Raw genomic sequence first — 13,515 nt, 5'->3', positions numbered from 1 at the left:
GTTTGAACTTCTCGCCTGAAATGATTACATAAACGCAGCCGACTTGCAGCTGAGCTGTTGTTCTTAAGCTCAGAGTTAAACGGGACACTTGACCTGTCATCCTCAGCTCACTACTACAGCTAGATATCAAACTGCCAATGTCAGAGAAACCATTGGCTGGGTCTGCCCTCTTAAACCGCCAGTGGAAATCACTACATTCGAATTGAATTTGTTCTGCTCGGAGACTGTTTTTATCATCGGGAAATAATGGAGTTGTCACACCGAGATGAAACTCTGCCAGTCTTTTAATTAAAATTTCTCCCGCTGGTGCCCCCATATTTGGAGATAATAATTGTTTTCCTCCAGCACGCAGGGTCCCACGATGCTGTGGCAATGTATCTGTGATGCAGGAATGATAATAGGCTGCTATCTTTAAGATGTGGCATCTAATTTAACGTCACTTTAACCTGAAATTGGATTGAACTCTTTTTATCATAACAAATGCAGCCCATGGCAGTTCTACTGTACAGTCTTTGCTTGTGCAAGCTGTGTGCACAGATAGGAGAGCCCCTACAAGACTGAGGTATTTTTACAATAATTCTTACAGAGCAGAAGCTACTCTGCACTGCTTATACACACTGACACATGCACACATATGCACATGCATATGGGCTGTGAACTGGAACATATAAGCTCCAGCTGGGGTGAGAGACAGTCTTGGGATTTCTGATTTCTGATGTCTGGATGGCTCTGTTTTTACCGCAGTGTGTATCCTGAAAGAAGCTTTGATTTAACCAACATACAAAAAAGGGATGTTGTTGCTGAATTTGGTGGTGTGACATGAGACTGAAAACAGAAGATTTGCACTTTGGTGCTTTTGTTGCATGTGTCGTTCATTCTGTCAAGTCTGTTTGGACTGAACCAGGACTGTGGTTGATTGTGTAAGTGATTAGGCAAAACACACAAGATGAATGTTCATCAATATCAAGATTGTGCAGCGACGGACATTGAAATTTCGATGAAATATTGGCAACTCACTCTGCATAAGGCGAAGTTAGTATTTACACACGCATTGAGACATCAATAAATGTCAAAGGGCAGCTCTTGCACGAGAGGACAGACAAAGAGAGGCAGTAGGAAGCTCTTGTAAGTGTTTCTTTAACCCAGAAGATATTTGAGCTTCTCTGACAAAACTAAAATCTCTGGAAAAGGTTTTGAAGCTTCATCTGGCCTTGAGTTTATTTGTAAAAATGAACAGTTTTTATAGTATAAGCTACTACCTAACCCGGTGTCCTGCCTGTAGCCTTGGCCAAACAATGGATTACATGTTTTATTTGTTTAGGGTGAATTTTGCAGTTGGTGGAATAACGGTATTTTTGACCCGTTTGCAATTACTAAACAAATAGTTTTAGCCATGCTAGTGCAGCATATTCCCATGAAAATTTGTTCAGCTATTAATTTTGAGGAGGATAAAGACTGAGATCCTGAGACTTTCTTCTAGCGCCACCATGAGGTTCATATTTAGAACTGTGTGAACAGTAATTGGTCCGATTATATAAATTAGTTTTACAACGATCACGTCACTATTTTTGGGATCATCCCCAAGTAGAGCAGCTGTTTCTGCCCCGGGCGCCAGAACCCGATCACCGAAAGTGTGAGAATTACTTTCAGCAGTGATCCAATCAAACAGTTGATTTGCACGAGCATCTCAACAAAGAAGATTCAACAGCTTTCTGACCTCAAAGCGAGACAGCAGCGTACGTGTTTGGACCAGTGCAGTGACTTTTGTCGGATTCTTGGTTTGTGGTCAGGGGAGTCACTGTTGCATCCTCATCTACTGTGTTTGGGAAAACTCAGTGAAGACTCATTACAGCAGAAGGTTATGGTAGAGCATTACAAGTTGTAAATAGTTTATACTTATACTGTTATACAAATTAATAATTCAGCTGCAAGAAATTAAATCATACTCAGCACTAGGAGTTGAACGACTTCCGTTTTTTTAAAGTCGACTAATATGTGGTGAAAGTCGAGTCGACGTCAACTAGTCGAAGACGTCACACATAAAAACACCGTAGAAAGTAATGCTTTGCAACAATGAAATCTATATTCTTGACCTGAATACATACGGTAGCGTGTCATCCAAAAGAAGCTACGGAAGCTTTTCTGCAACACAAACTACTGTCAACACCATAAACACTCAGTCTTACACTTCTTATATGCGGCTCAAGCTCTGCAAACTCTCAGCTCTACTTCCGTCTCTTGCAGCCTCCTTCTCTCTGTTACCGTTGGACGTTTGGTGAAGTTGTTAACTGACTGCTGTTGAGGGATTTGAACTGTTCCTCTGCTAGCGTTAGCGGATGCTTTTTCAGATGAGTGTGCATTGCAGTAGTACATTTGTTGCATCTCAGGACTGACTTACAAATTTTGCGTGTCACGGTAGAATGGGCTTCATCTTTAGTGAAGTATTTCCACACACTTGATGAACTGCTGCTAGTTTGCTGCAGTGACCCACTAGGCTCCTCACCTGTCTTCTCCGAGGCGTTTGCGTTGTTATTGTCTCGTGATTGGCGACTAGTCGGTACAACCCCTACTCATGTATGTCGATTACTGGCAGAATATAATAAAGGACACGTTTCCTAATTTTGTCTACACCACATAAATCTTTTGTGATGAATAGTATCAAGTTTGAAATGGCTTCTTCATTCACCAATACTTATTATTTAGTGGTAAGCTAGCCAAACTACAGTATTTCTTGTCTTCTTCTTAGCTGAATCAATTAGTAGCAGCGTGAGTGCACACAGAAAAACTGTGGACCAGACTTATCAGAGGTTGGACTTATTGCGGCAATTAGGTTTCAGCCCTCATTTGTGAATCCCATTCTTGGGAAGTAATAAACATATATTAGCTAGTCAGCATTAGCCCGTTCACACATATTGCAATTTTCACACATCATGATAAATGTAGTGTGTGCCTCTGTGTGGAAGCAGTGAGAGCAGCTTTCATTGCTTTGTGCTGAGCATTTCTGATGTGCAGACGCTTTTGTCAGTTCGCTATCACTGCTGTTTAATGAGGGTGACCATGAAAGAGGCAGCGAGATAAAAAGGAAAGGGGACACAGGATGCGGTGTTGCCCACACAGCTCCTGTAGCAGCTGGCTAGCTCAGGAGCCTGATAATCTCCTTTCTCATTCCCTCCGGCCCCCAAACGCTCGATCAGGCATCGTGACTCCGCACGTTATGCTGCTCCAGCACGCAGCTCACAGACTCTGGACTTCTTTTACATAAATATTATGTGACAGTGTCGTGGATCCTCTTTCAAAAAGTAAAATAAAATTGTCGATCATGATGGAAATCATCTTTGACAAACAGAACTCTAAAGCATTTTATTGGACATACTGAAGCTCTAATCTGCCAAAAGCGATGACTAGTAAAGCCAAACCAAGGGGCAGAGAGTTACTGACGAGGCTGGGGGGAAAAAAATGAACAACCTATCACCTTTATTTCATGAAGAGAAAGAGACAGAGAAGTAAACACAGCAACAGAGTGAGATTGACTTTGACCCGAGGCTGACTCTACCAGCCTGGAGGCCATAATAAGATGAGAGGTCAGATTGGCTGGACTGACTCCCGTTTAATCCCTGATTGGTTGGAGTGGGCGAGTTGCTTCCTGCGATTCTTTCCTTGCTCTTTTTTCTCTGTGGTTGCAGTCAAAGCAGCAGCGGGTCAAACTGGAGGCGACGTCTGTGAGCGCACGCTGACAAATGTGTGTATGATCACTGCTGTGCAAGCTTTATATATGGAGTATTCGCTCTTTTTGTGTGCTTTGTAAGCTTTACTGTATCTATGATAGTACGGAGTAATATTTAAACTAGGATATGTGCATATGCAGCCTTAGCTGTGTGTGTATATATTTCCTTTGTGTTCCCTTTCCTCTCTGAGCTTCAGTGTTCCTGTCATTATAACTTCCTCTCTGGAAGCTGTGGGAGCAGACTGTGTGAGGACACACGGATATAGTAAAGCCACAGAGGACACAATGCGTACTCAAGCTCATAATTGTGCGTCTTTGCAAATGTGTGCATGACAGAATGAGATGAAATAAACAGAAAGAATATCTACGGTTGCATGAATGTAAATAAACTTTTTACTCTCTCTGTGTGTGGGTGTGTGCTAGCCAGAGAAACACTGCTTAGATATGAGGGGATGTAAAGGCAGAGAATAGTATCTAGGAGAGAACTCCATGGAAGGGAATGCGTCCTGAGTCTGAGCCCATTTCTTCGCCCTCCGGCTGACGCCCTCCTGAACTCTCAGCCCCCTCACGTTGATGGCGGGTGATGGCTGTGAAATTGTTGTGAAGCACCTCGGTGTCTTTCTGTGCGGCTCTCTGGCTATTGAGACTGATAGGATTTCTCCTCTTCGGAGAACCGCTATCCTGCTGAGGGGCAGCCAATGAGGTCAGAAAGGAGAGTCAACACACAGAGCTGTGAAAGGACTGACCTGGCATTTGCTCTGCAAAATCCGTTATCTGGTGAGGATGTCAAACAAGTTCGACGGAAGGAGTCGAAAAAATGTCTGGAAAAAAATAAGTAACCCAAAAAGAAAATGATTACGTAATGGGCTTTTGAGTTGATGTTTGCTGTCGTGTCAATTGGCAAATGTTCTTATCCAGACAGACTTGCAAAGCTGCTCAGTGTTTGTGATTAACGGCAACAGGTTACTTCAACATTCGGAGACAATCAGGTCCTCCCGGTGATTAGCTGCCTGTAAGTGGTTGAAAGTAGCATGGACGAACAGGAGTGTCCTCGAACAAAACATTTCACCTCAAGCTTTTCTTATTATTTGTGTGCATCGTAAGGGCTGCGTTATGGTGGAAAAGAGGAGATTCTTATGATGAGTTGTCTGACCTCGTCTGAAAGAAAATGCGTGCATAGCTGTTGCCAGCATCCATACGTGAATACGTGAATTCTGTTACCTTTCAGCGCCAGTTAATATAGATTAACAAACAACAAAGACAACTTAATACTTATTTAGTCCCTGCCCCATTTAATATGGCCCTCAACTGCCATTCAAACTCTTGCAGGAGGGAGAGGTCATTAAATTAGAATTAAACAAATTGAAAGAACACAACCAAAAAAAGACGACTACCAGTGGCAGCCGTAGCTAATATATTTGTGAAATCAACAAACCCCTGCTCTGTAGTCCTGGTTGGGCGTGGTACTAAGTGAATTTTAATGATGTTGCTGCAGAAATTGTTGGACACGACGCTCCGAATTCAAAGGCAGCCTTTTGAGGCGTTCACTCAACAAACTATTAGTTCTGGTAGCGTCACCGTAAAAAAGTAAAATATCAAAACTCAACTCCTGCACTTACTCTCAGTATTATAGATATATAGCAGATATATTGGTGCAGCGTTCACCTTAAGGCATAAACACTATATTAACATTAAAGTAACAACCAATCTCGGGTACGAAGCAAACAAATATCTAAAGAAGGAAGAGACAGACATGGAAGGGGAAGGATGGATTGGACTTAAGCATTATTTTGCTATTATTGTGGATGCAATATAAAAAACCTAAAAAATCAACTTCCTTCCTTATCCTTACAGATTCTCATTGTCTTTATGGTCTTTTTGATCATGTACCAGTTGCGTTTTGCACCCACTTGAACCCAGTCGGTGTTTTGCTGCTTGCCTCCCACCCCGGACTCTATTTATCCACCCACTCACGTGGCAACACCCAGCGCGCTAATTACCACTTATTCCCCACTGAAAATCGTAATTCGTAACTCGATGCCAGAGAAGCCACGCTTGGAAGCCACATGCCTTTTTTAGCCATGTGGCTTTTGCTTTTGGTTCACCACCTTTTTTTCTGTCATATCGTCACCATAAAAAAGTACAGAGGAGGAATAAGTCTAGATTTCAAGAGAGCAAAGTTCTCCTCCAGCGAGTAACGCCCACTGGAGGGAGAATTCACATGTGGCGTTTATGTCAGCTTTTTCTCTTTCTAGTTATTTGTTTGCAAATGAGGTCTCGCAGGAGGTTTTGTCTTCTGCTGCTGTCTTATTAGAGTGGTAAGACCTTCTCCTCAGAGGCCCTAGATAGGCTTAGCTGCTCCCAGACATATGGCAGCAATAGAGCGGCATTTAAAAGAGGAGTGAAAAGAAGAGCACAAATAAAAAGGCATCATATTTGACGTAACCAGGGTTGAAGAAAACCTTTGCCGGTGAAGTCTGCTTTGTTTGCGCTCACCTCAGGTCATCCTTAATGCAGCTTTCTGAGAAATCACATAAATACACTGTAAACGGGTTAACATTTAAATACCACTAGGAAGATTTAACAAGCTCTCGATGTTGAGTTTGATAAGAAGTTAAGATTGGAAAGCTCAGACAGTTAAATTGACTTCTGTGTTGGATCTTTCCAGTCAGTGCCTTCTCTGTTGGGAAAATAAATGCTTGGCGTCTCCTGCTAACTGCAGCAGTAATTATTACCCTAACGATGGCTCTATGAGTTTTAATACTGTTTGCTCTATCCACTGCTTCAGTTCAGACATTCATGCCTCTCAGAAGATGAATTGCTTGCCATTGCTCCACTGGTTTTGATCAAAAATGTAATTTCTCCACTTCTTCTTCTGTTTTTTAGACTTTGTTTTAACCGTGTACTTGCATCAGCCTCAGTTGTACCTCTGATTTGTGCATTAGCAAAAGTTGGAATGGTAAGACGCATAGCATTATTACTAGTGCTAGTAATGTCATTGTTGTCCAGTAGAGCTGCACAGATCTTAGTGAGATCTCCATTTGAAGGCAGAATTTGTACTTGTTCACTACATCTGAGTTGGATTAATCAAACTCTGGTTTCTTCTGCAGTTAAATGCACTTCTTGATAGTAACTTTAGACAAAATAATTTTCCAAATGAATGCAAAAGAAATGACCTCCAATCTACCCAAACTGATCAACTGTGATGGAGAAGCTTGCTCAGATGTTAGGTCATTAACTCATTTTCCATTAAATTTGAAGAATAATGAGCTGCGTACATGGAACCACACATACTTGTAGGTTATACTATGAAAAACAAACAGTGCTGTTCCCTGGTGATGATGTAGGTTGCTCTGGAAAAGATCAACGTCACCGTTTTGTGTTGTGTCATAACGCATTAAAAATGTTGGACCACGATAAAAGACAAAAGAGAAGACGATTTGAACTCACAGACATTAAAGGACAGACTTTTTGAACCAGATTCACCAGCCAGTAAAATCCGCCTGAAGCTTGTGATCCGCCTCCTCCTCTCAAAAGCATTTAAATACTGTAAATCGCCGGCTCTGATAAACGCCAATGACATGACAAGTGATTAAACGGCTCGTTGTAGGCACGCAGAATTTTAATGTGTGTTGGATCCCCTTGTCATTTTGTTCTTCTTTTTAAAGTCTGAGTCTTTGCATATCCTCTTAAAACCGTTAGCACTGTGACCGAGCCGTAACCTTTTTTCATAAACATCTATCTAGACCTGCAAATACGAGAGATTAAGAGATCTTTTGTTTGTGCTCAGCTATACCTACTGAGCAGTAACACGAGGTTGTTTACTCACACGTTCAACTAATCCGATACGACCTGGCCGTTCATCTTGTGTCGTAACACAGATCACGACAAGGTGAGCTGTCTGTTAGGTCTCAAGTTTGTGCAGAACGCTGAACAATCATGACTCAGTCTATCCATCTCTGTTTATCTCTGCTAATATCCATTTTACATGTTTTCATGTCCACATCTGAAAGTGTTTGTATTTCTATGAGTGTGTAATTTTAATTCTCTTAAATCCTGATTACTCAGTAGGTATAAGAAATGTCAGCGACAATTTCAAGTAATTTCTTAAGCAAACATATAACACATGTATTGGCTCCTTCTTTAAAGGGGAATTACCGTTTTTTACAACCTGGACATAACATTTTTTACAACCTGGCCCTCTGGCATAAAATATGATCGTTTACTCACCCATATAACTTTGGTGTCATTTGGAGTCGTTCGGACAATATTTAGATGGGAGTGAATAACGCATTATCTGCTGCGAAACTCGTTCAGTTCACCAATTAGCACTAGTGTATCATAACAAAATATTGGTGAAATGAACGAGTTTCGCGGCAGATAATGCGTTATTTAGAGGCTGTGTTTCGGTGCCCCAGTCACTCCCATTTTATCGATATACGTGGCGCTCCGCTGGATCTAAATATCTTCCAAACGACACCAAATGACACCAAAGTTATATAGGTGAGTATTTTTATGCCAGAAATAAGGTCCAGGTTGTAAAAAAACGGTAATTCCCCTTTGAATACTTTCTGGTTAGTTTTAGTTTTCTTTGATAAGTTAACTAGCATTTACTGTTTAGACCGCTGGACACACAGAAGCTACTGAATATTTTGACATCCTGCATCACTCCTTGCCTTTATTTTCTGATATTTGTTACTGATTCATTGATGAATTTGGATATTTAATAACCCTGAAAATACTTCCACAGCCCTAATTTACACGGCCGCTTGATACTTAAAGCCTCTGGCCAAAAGATATTAATACAAATTCAGGTAAAATTGCCGTGAGCTCTGATGTGCAGCGAGATTAAATAATTAGTCAACCCTCAGTTAAATCTGTGAAGCAAGGATTCGGCATTTAATCTGAATCATAAAGCACCGTATGGCAATTTTGTCATTGCTTTGCTAATTAATTTATTCAATCATATGGGTGAATGGGATCACTTTTACTGTTCTTGAATCTTTGCTTGTGTCAAAATTAAGCTATTTCACTAAAGGACAAATCAAGGCTCCTCCACTGCCGGCTCAGTTTTTGCCTTTTTTCCTCTTTGTCATCATCCCGGTTGATTTTATGCAATATTCTGAGCGCTTGATTACTCAAGTGGGATTTGGCATTTCATTTCCCTGAGCAGGGCTGTGACAATAACATGTATCGTTGTGTGGGTGGCATCTATGAAATGCTGTTTTGATTAGGAGGGCCAACCTTACTCTCCTGACATTGCGGTATTTGGGAAAGCTTTACTCACTTTTTTTACTTTTTTTTTACTCATTGAGTCTCAGGCAACCTTCAGGTCAACTAAAGTCTGTTTCTCTTCTCTCTGTTCATCTTTTTTTGCTGCTTTTTTCTTTCCCTGTCCCACTAAATTGAGATTCCTCTTTGGGTTTGTCAGACACCTCCAGGCGTTGCTGCTCTGCCTGGCACTCGCTGGCACTGCTGCCTCCTCCCCGCCATGCTAGTTCATGTGCTTCACCATGGGCAGAGTGACTGATTCATCCTGATCATGTGACATAATTGGGGATTAAAAACGGTGGAATAAAGTAAATGTACAAAAGTGGAGGCAGCATAATTGGTTATGTATAATGCATTGTAGGGTCTTAATATTTGTGATGTGGCGTGAGTGGTCGGGCCAGGATGCACTGGAGCGAGGGATTATCAGAATTTTTACTTAATTGGTTTCATATTTGAACAAGTTTCTTGGCTGCGTAATGGTCTCACAACAACAAAGGGTCATTTATTGAACTAGAGCAATTCGCTGACTATCTCTGCTTCATTATGTCCTTTACTTTCACTACAGCACACTTTTCTTCTTCTCATTAGCAGTTATTTCTCGTCCATGTAGCTCTTTTCAAACAGCCCATGTAGAAGCCTCGTTGTCATTATTATTTTTCTTTGCTGGTTTAGGTGCGCCTTTGGTGAAACGTGTTGTACTGGTCTACCAACAGGCTCGCTGACATATCCCTTTCCTCCCCTCTTTCACATCAGTCAAATCTCCTGGGAGGCCCCCGACTCTCAAGTTAACTCCTATTTCCATGGTAACTGAGGCAGACATAGAGAGGTCCAGGTAGCCCAGAGGCACTCAGCTGCAAAGGCACAAATTGTGCATCATCACCGCTGCTACTACTCCTGCTTGGGATAGTATGTGGGAAACCGTCGGATGTGGTTATGGGCGCTGGGCTAACTTCCCCTCAAGTAGAACTGGCAAGGGGTGAGTGTGATCCAAATCACAGACAGTGCATGTATAGAAAGTAATAAAAGGACTCTTAAAACAACAAGCACTTAACTTGATAGATTAAAGAGGAATGACAGAGAAAGCTTAATATTTGGATTATAGATGATTTTAGAAGACAGACTGACAAAACAAGTTCTTATAAGATATAAGGTTCCTATGAGTTCTGATAATAAAAAATGACAGCCTGAAGCAAAATCCTGAAGTGTCGACGTAAGTAAGACAACAGCAAAGGAGGAAGTCGGGTGAAGTTATCACAAAGTCTACATGGTGAATGGATAAAACAACATACTTTGCCACAGTGGAATTGTGTTTATTATTTAAAGCCTGATCCTGATTGTTTCCTAGTCTTGGCCAAACATTTATTTTTGATACCAAGAAAGCAGAGCAACTTAACAAATATGTTAAAAAAGAAAAAGTAAGTAAATTTTGTCAAGTGCTTTTCAAACACAAAAATAAAAAAAGTGCTTTACAATAAAACTGAACAAAAAAAAAAAAGAGCAGGATAAAACAAAAATGAATAAATTGAATTAAAAGAAAGACACGTAGTCATATTAACCAAAGTGAAGCGAGTCCTTTTGTGTCTTTAACAAACCTAAATGATAGAGTTGTAACATCATAAAACGGATTTATGGTTTTGGAAGCTGTCACGGTTGGAGTGAACTGTGTGATCTAAATCATAGACAGTGCGTGTATGGAAAGTTATGAAAGCACGTTTTAAAACCCAACAAGTACTGGACTTGATAAATGACAGAGGAATGAGAAAGGTCTTATTATATGCATTTTAGATGAGTTTGGAAGACCATTCGACATCCAGTCTTCCTCAAATTATCTTTTTTTTTTTTTTTTTACAGCTAAAGTGAAACGTAAGAAGTAAGGTTCCCATGAGTTAATAATAATGATAATTATAATAATGACAGCCTAAAGCAAAATCCTGTTGTGGCGTCGTAAATATGCCAACATCAAATGAGGAAGTCGGGTGAAGTTATCACCAGGTCTGCAAGGGTAGGAGGTTGGGGCGGATGGATGGGTCAATAACATATCATACTTTAGCACTGCGGATTTGTTGTGTTTGTGTCTTGGCCAAACATTTATTTTTGATATCAGGAATATAGAGCAACTTGAACAAAGTATGTTTTTTTTTGTTTTTGTTTTTCAAAAAAAAAAGGGAATTAAAAGAAATACATTTTTAACCGAGACGAATCAAGAACTTTTGTGCAATTACTTTAACAAACCTCAGTGATAGTGCTGTAACATCATAAAACTGATTTATGGTTTTGGAACGCACACACAAATTATTTTGTTTTAGCTGTTAAGAAAAAACTTTAATTACAGAGACTTCAAAGAGGACCAGTGGTTTGTAATTGTTGCATAAATGCTGATGGAAAAGCTTACACGTAACATGGGACAACAAGAAGCACAACTGAAGGAAAAATGGGGGAAAAATAAACCTCATACACCTGAGCAGCAAATAAATCCATCAGCAGGGCTGCCTCTTATCAGCGACTGTGATTGAAGCCCACCTGCCTTTACGCTGGCCTGCCAGAGGCATTTAAGTGTCAGTGTGAGTCGGGGTTGATCCAACGCTGCCAATCCCCTGAATGCTTGTTCAGCACCCCGCTGCTCCCCCCACCCTTTCTAAACCACCTAATATTATCTCCCAGCGTCTCTCCACCTGCCCACCTGCACGGTGAATAAACAGCACTCCACCATAAATCCTGCAAAAGGATTCTGGATTATCCAACAAGGATTAGACCTCAACAAACCAAACAGGGGCAGCTGCAACTGTAACGCTTAGGCTGATATTGTTAAACCCCGGAAGCATCTTGAGGCGCCTTTTAATTGCATGTGTTGAAACTCCAGCAGCACTCGTGGGTTGTGAGGATGTCATTGATGCAGAGATGAAAGAAAAATATTTTTAAAACCGAAATGATTGTTTCTTGTTTGGAGTATAACTACCCCTAGTGTAGTGTATTATTAGAAATTATAGGTTCTGAACAGACTAAGGTCTTGGAGTGAAATTGTTTTGCTTATTGTACTTTTGTCTCTTATATGCACTGGAAACAGAGGGGATTTTAAAGCATTCAATGGTCAGTAAGAAGATAAGATTTAAGATTCAGATTGGTTAAAAGCATGGTAATCACCCAATCCTTCTTCCTGCCGTCTTTATTGGGTTTTCCTGAAGCCATAAATCCAAATGGACCGGGGCGAGTGGAGTGGAGCAGAGCTGCTGTGAGCAAATGGCAACCACTGCAGCTGGTTACAGCCGGAGGAGTCAGTCAAGGGAAACAACAAACCCCAAAATATACCCCTCTTTAAGCCTGAGATACCCTCAATGGGACAGTAATTGCCACCAGTTAGAGGAAGTAAAATTAGCTCTTGAAAACTGACGGATATTTATTTTTCTAGTGAAAAGTTGGTAGTTTATACATTCGCTCTTGTGTCATCATAGTTTGTTTGGAGGTGCCATCTAATAGGAGTGGTAAAGGAACAGCTTTGGCTTTAAAAGTGCACTCCATCCATTTTGTCTTGTACCCTTATAACTTAATAAAATGGTAAAGAATTAGTCTACTGTGGTGCAGCCATCTAGGATGCCCAGTATGAATGGGGAACCTGGGTAATATAGATGCAGTTAAAATCAGCATAGGTCATTGAAGTTAAATCATTGTATGTTCATTCATTATGCTTGAAAATTCACAAGGAAAAGATCTGTTATATTTTAGTAGTTAACCACAAGAGAAATCAACAACTCCAAAAATAGTCGACACATTAATTGGAAAAAAAAAAATCAACAAACTAATCAATTGAAAAAATAATGGCCCAGTTAGTTTTTACATGTTGTATATTAGTAAGTAAGACTAAAAATAAAGCCTAACTCTTGTGGTAATGACCTGAATACACTCCTTCCATTATTTTGGACCTGGAGTTAATCTGATGAAAGGTTTGTCTCGGTGTGATCTTGGTCGTCTCGCAGTGCCAGCTAACATTTGTGAACCACAGAGCAACGCCTGGGATTTATCTGCGAGTCCACAGTACTAGCGGGCCACCTGAAGGATTTGTCTGTTAATTACACGATCAAGCGCCTTAACTCTGTCCAACTTTGGAGTGTGTTCCAATCATCTTTCCAAATCAAAACCTGAGCTCACTGGAGTGCGTTGTGTTTATTTAGTTTCGGCGTTAATTTGCTCACGGTGACCTGAAAAACACCTGCTGCATCCCAATGCCCAGTTTGTTGTGTCTTCCAATTGACTTCCCTGCAGTGCTATCCAACTACATCTGTTTAAGTAGCATAACATACAATTAAAGTCCCTTAATAGCTCATCATGTGGGGGATAATTATAACACACGCGGAATGCTAATTATATCAATGATCTTCCCTCCTAACGTCCTACTAAAACCAATGTCGTTCAGCTGCTACTTATGGACGTGCACAGTGGCCCACTTTCTGCACAGCCGACAGGAAGGCAGAGAGGGCTACCTTGCCTGAAGAGCATTCGTAACATATCAGTGTTATTTTGAGGAA

At 40.8% G+C, this 13,515-nt stretch overlaps 1 protein-coding gene across 2 annotated transcripts in view; it reads left to right on the top strand.

Moving 5' to 3' along the window:
* The window catches only part of ppp1r16b (protein phosphatase 1, regulatory subunit 16B), an 85,454-nt gene that overhangs the window by 30,113 nt on the left and 41,826 nt on the right, over nt 1-13,515 (top strand). The gene's annotated exons all lie outside the window — the stretch shown is intronic.

This window comes from Chelon labrosus (assembly GCF_963514085.1).
Source record: "Chelon labrosus genome assembly, chromosome: 4".
NCBI classification, from domain to species: domain Eukaryota; kingdom Metazoa; phylum Chordata; class Actinopteri; order Mugiliformes; family Mugilidae; genus Chelon; species Chelon labrosus.
Note: the sequence above shows the minus strand (reverse complement) of the source record. Positions and strands in the feature narration are given on the sequence as shown.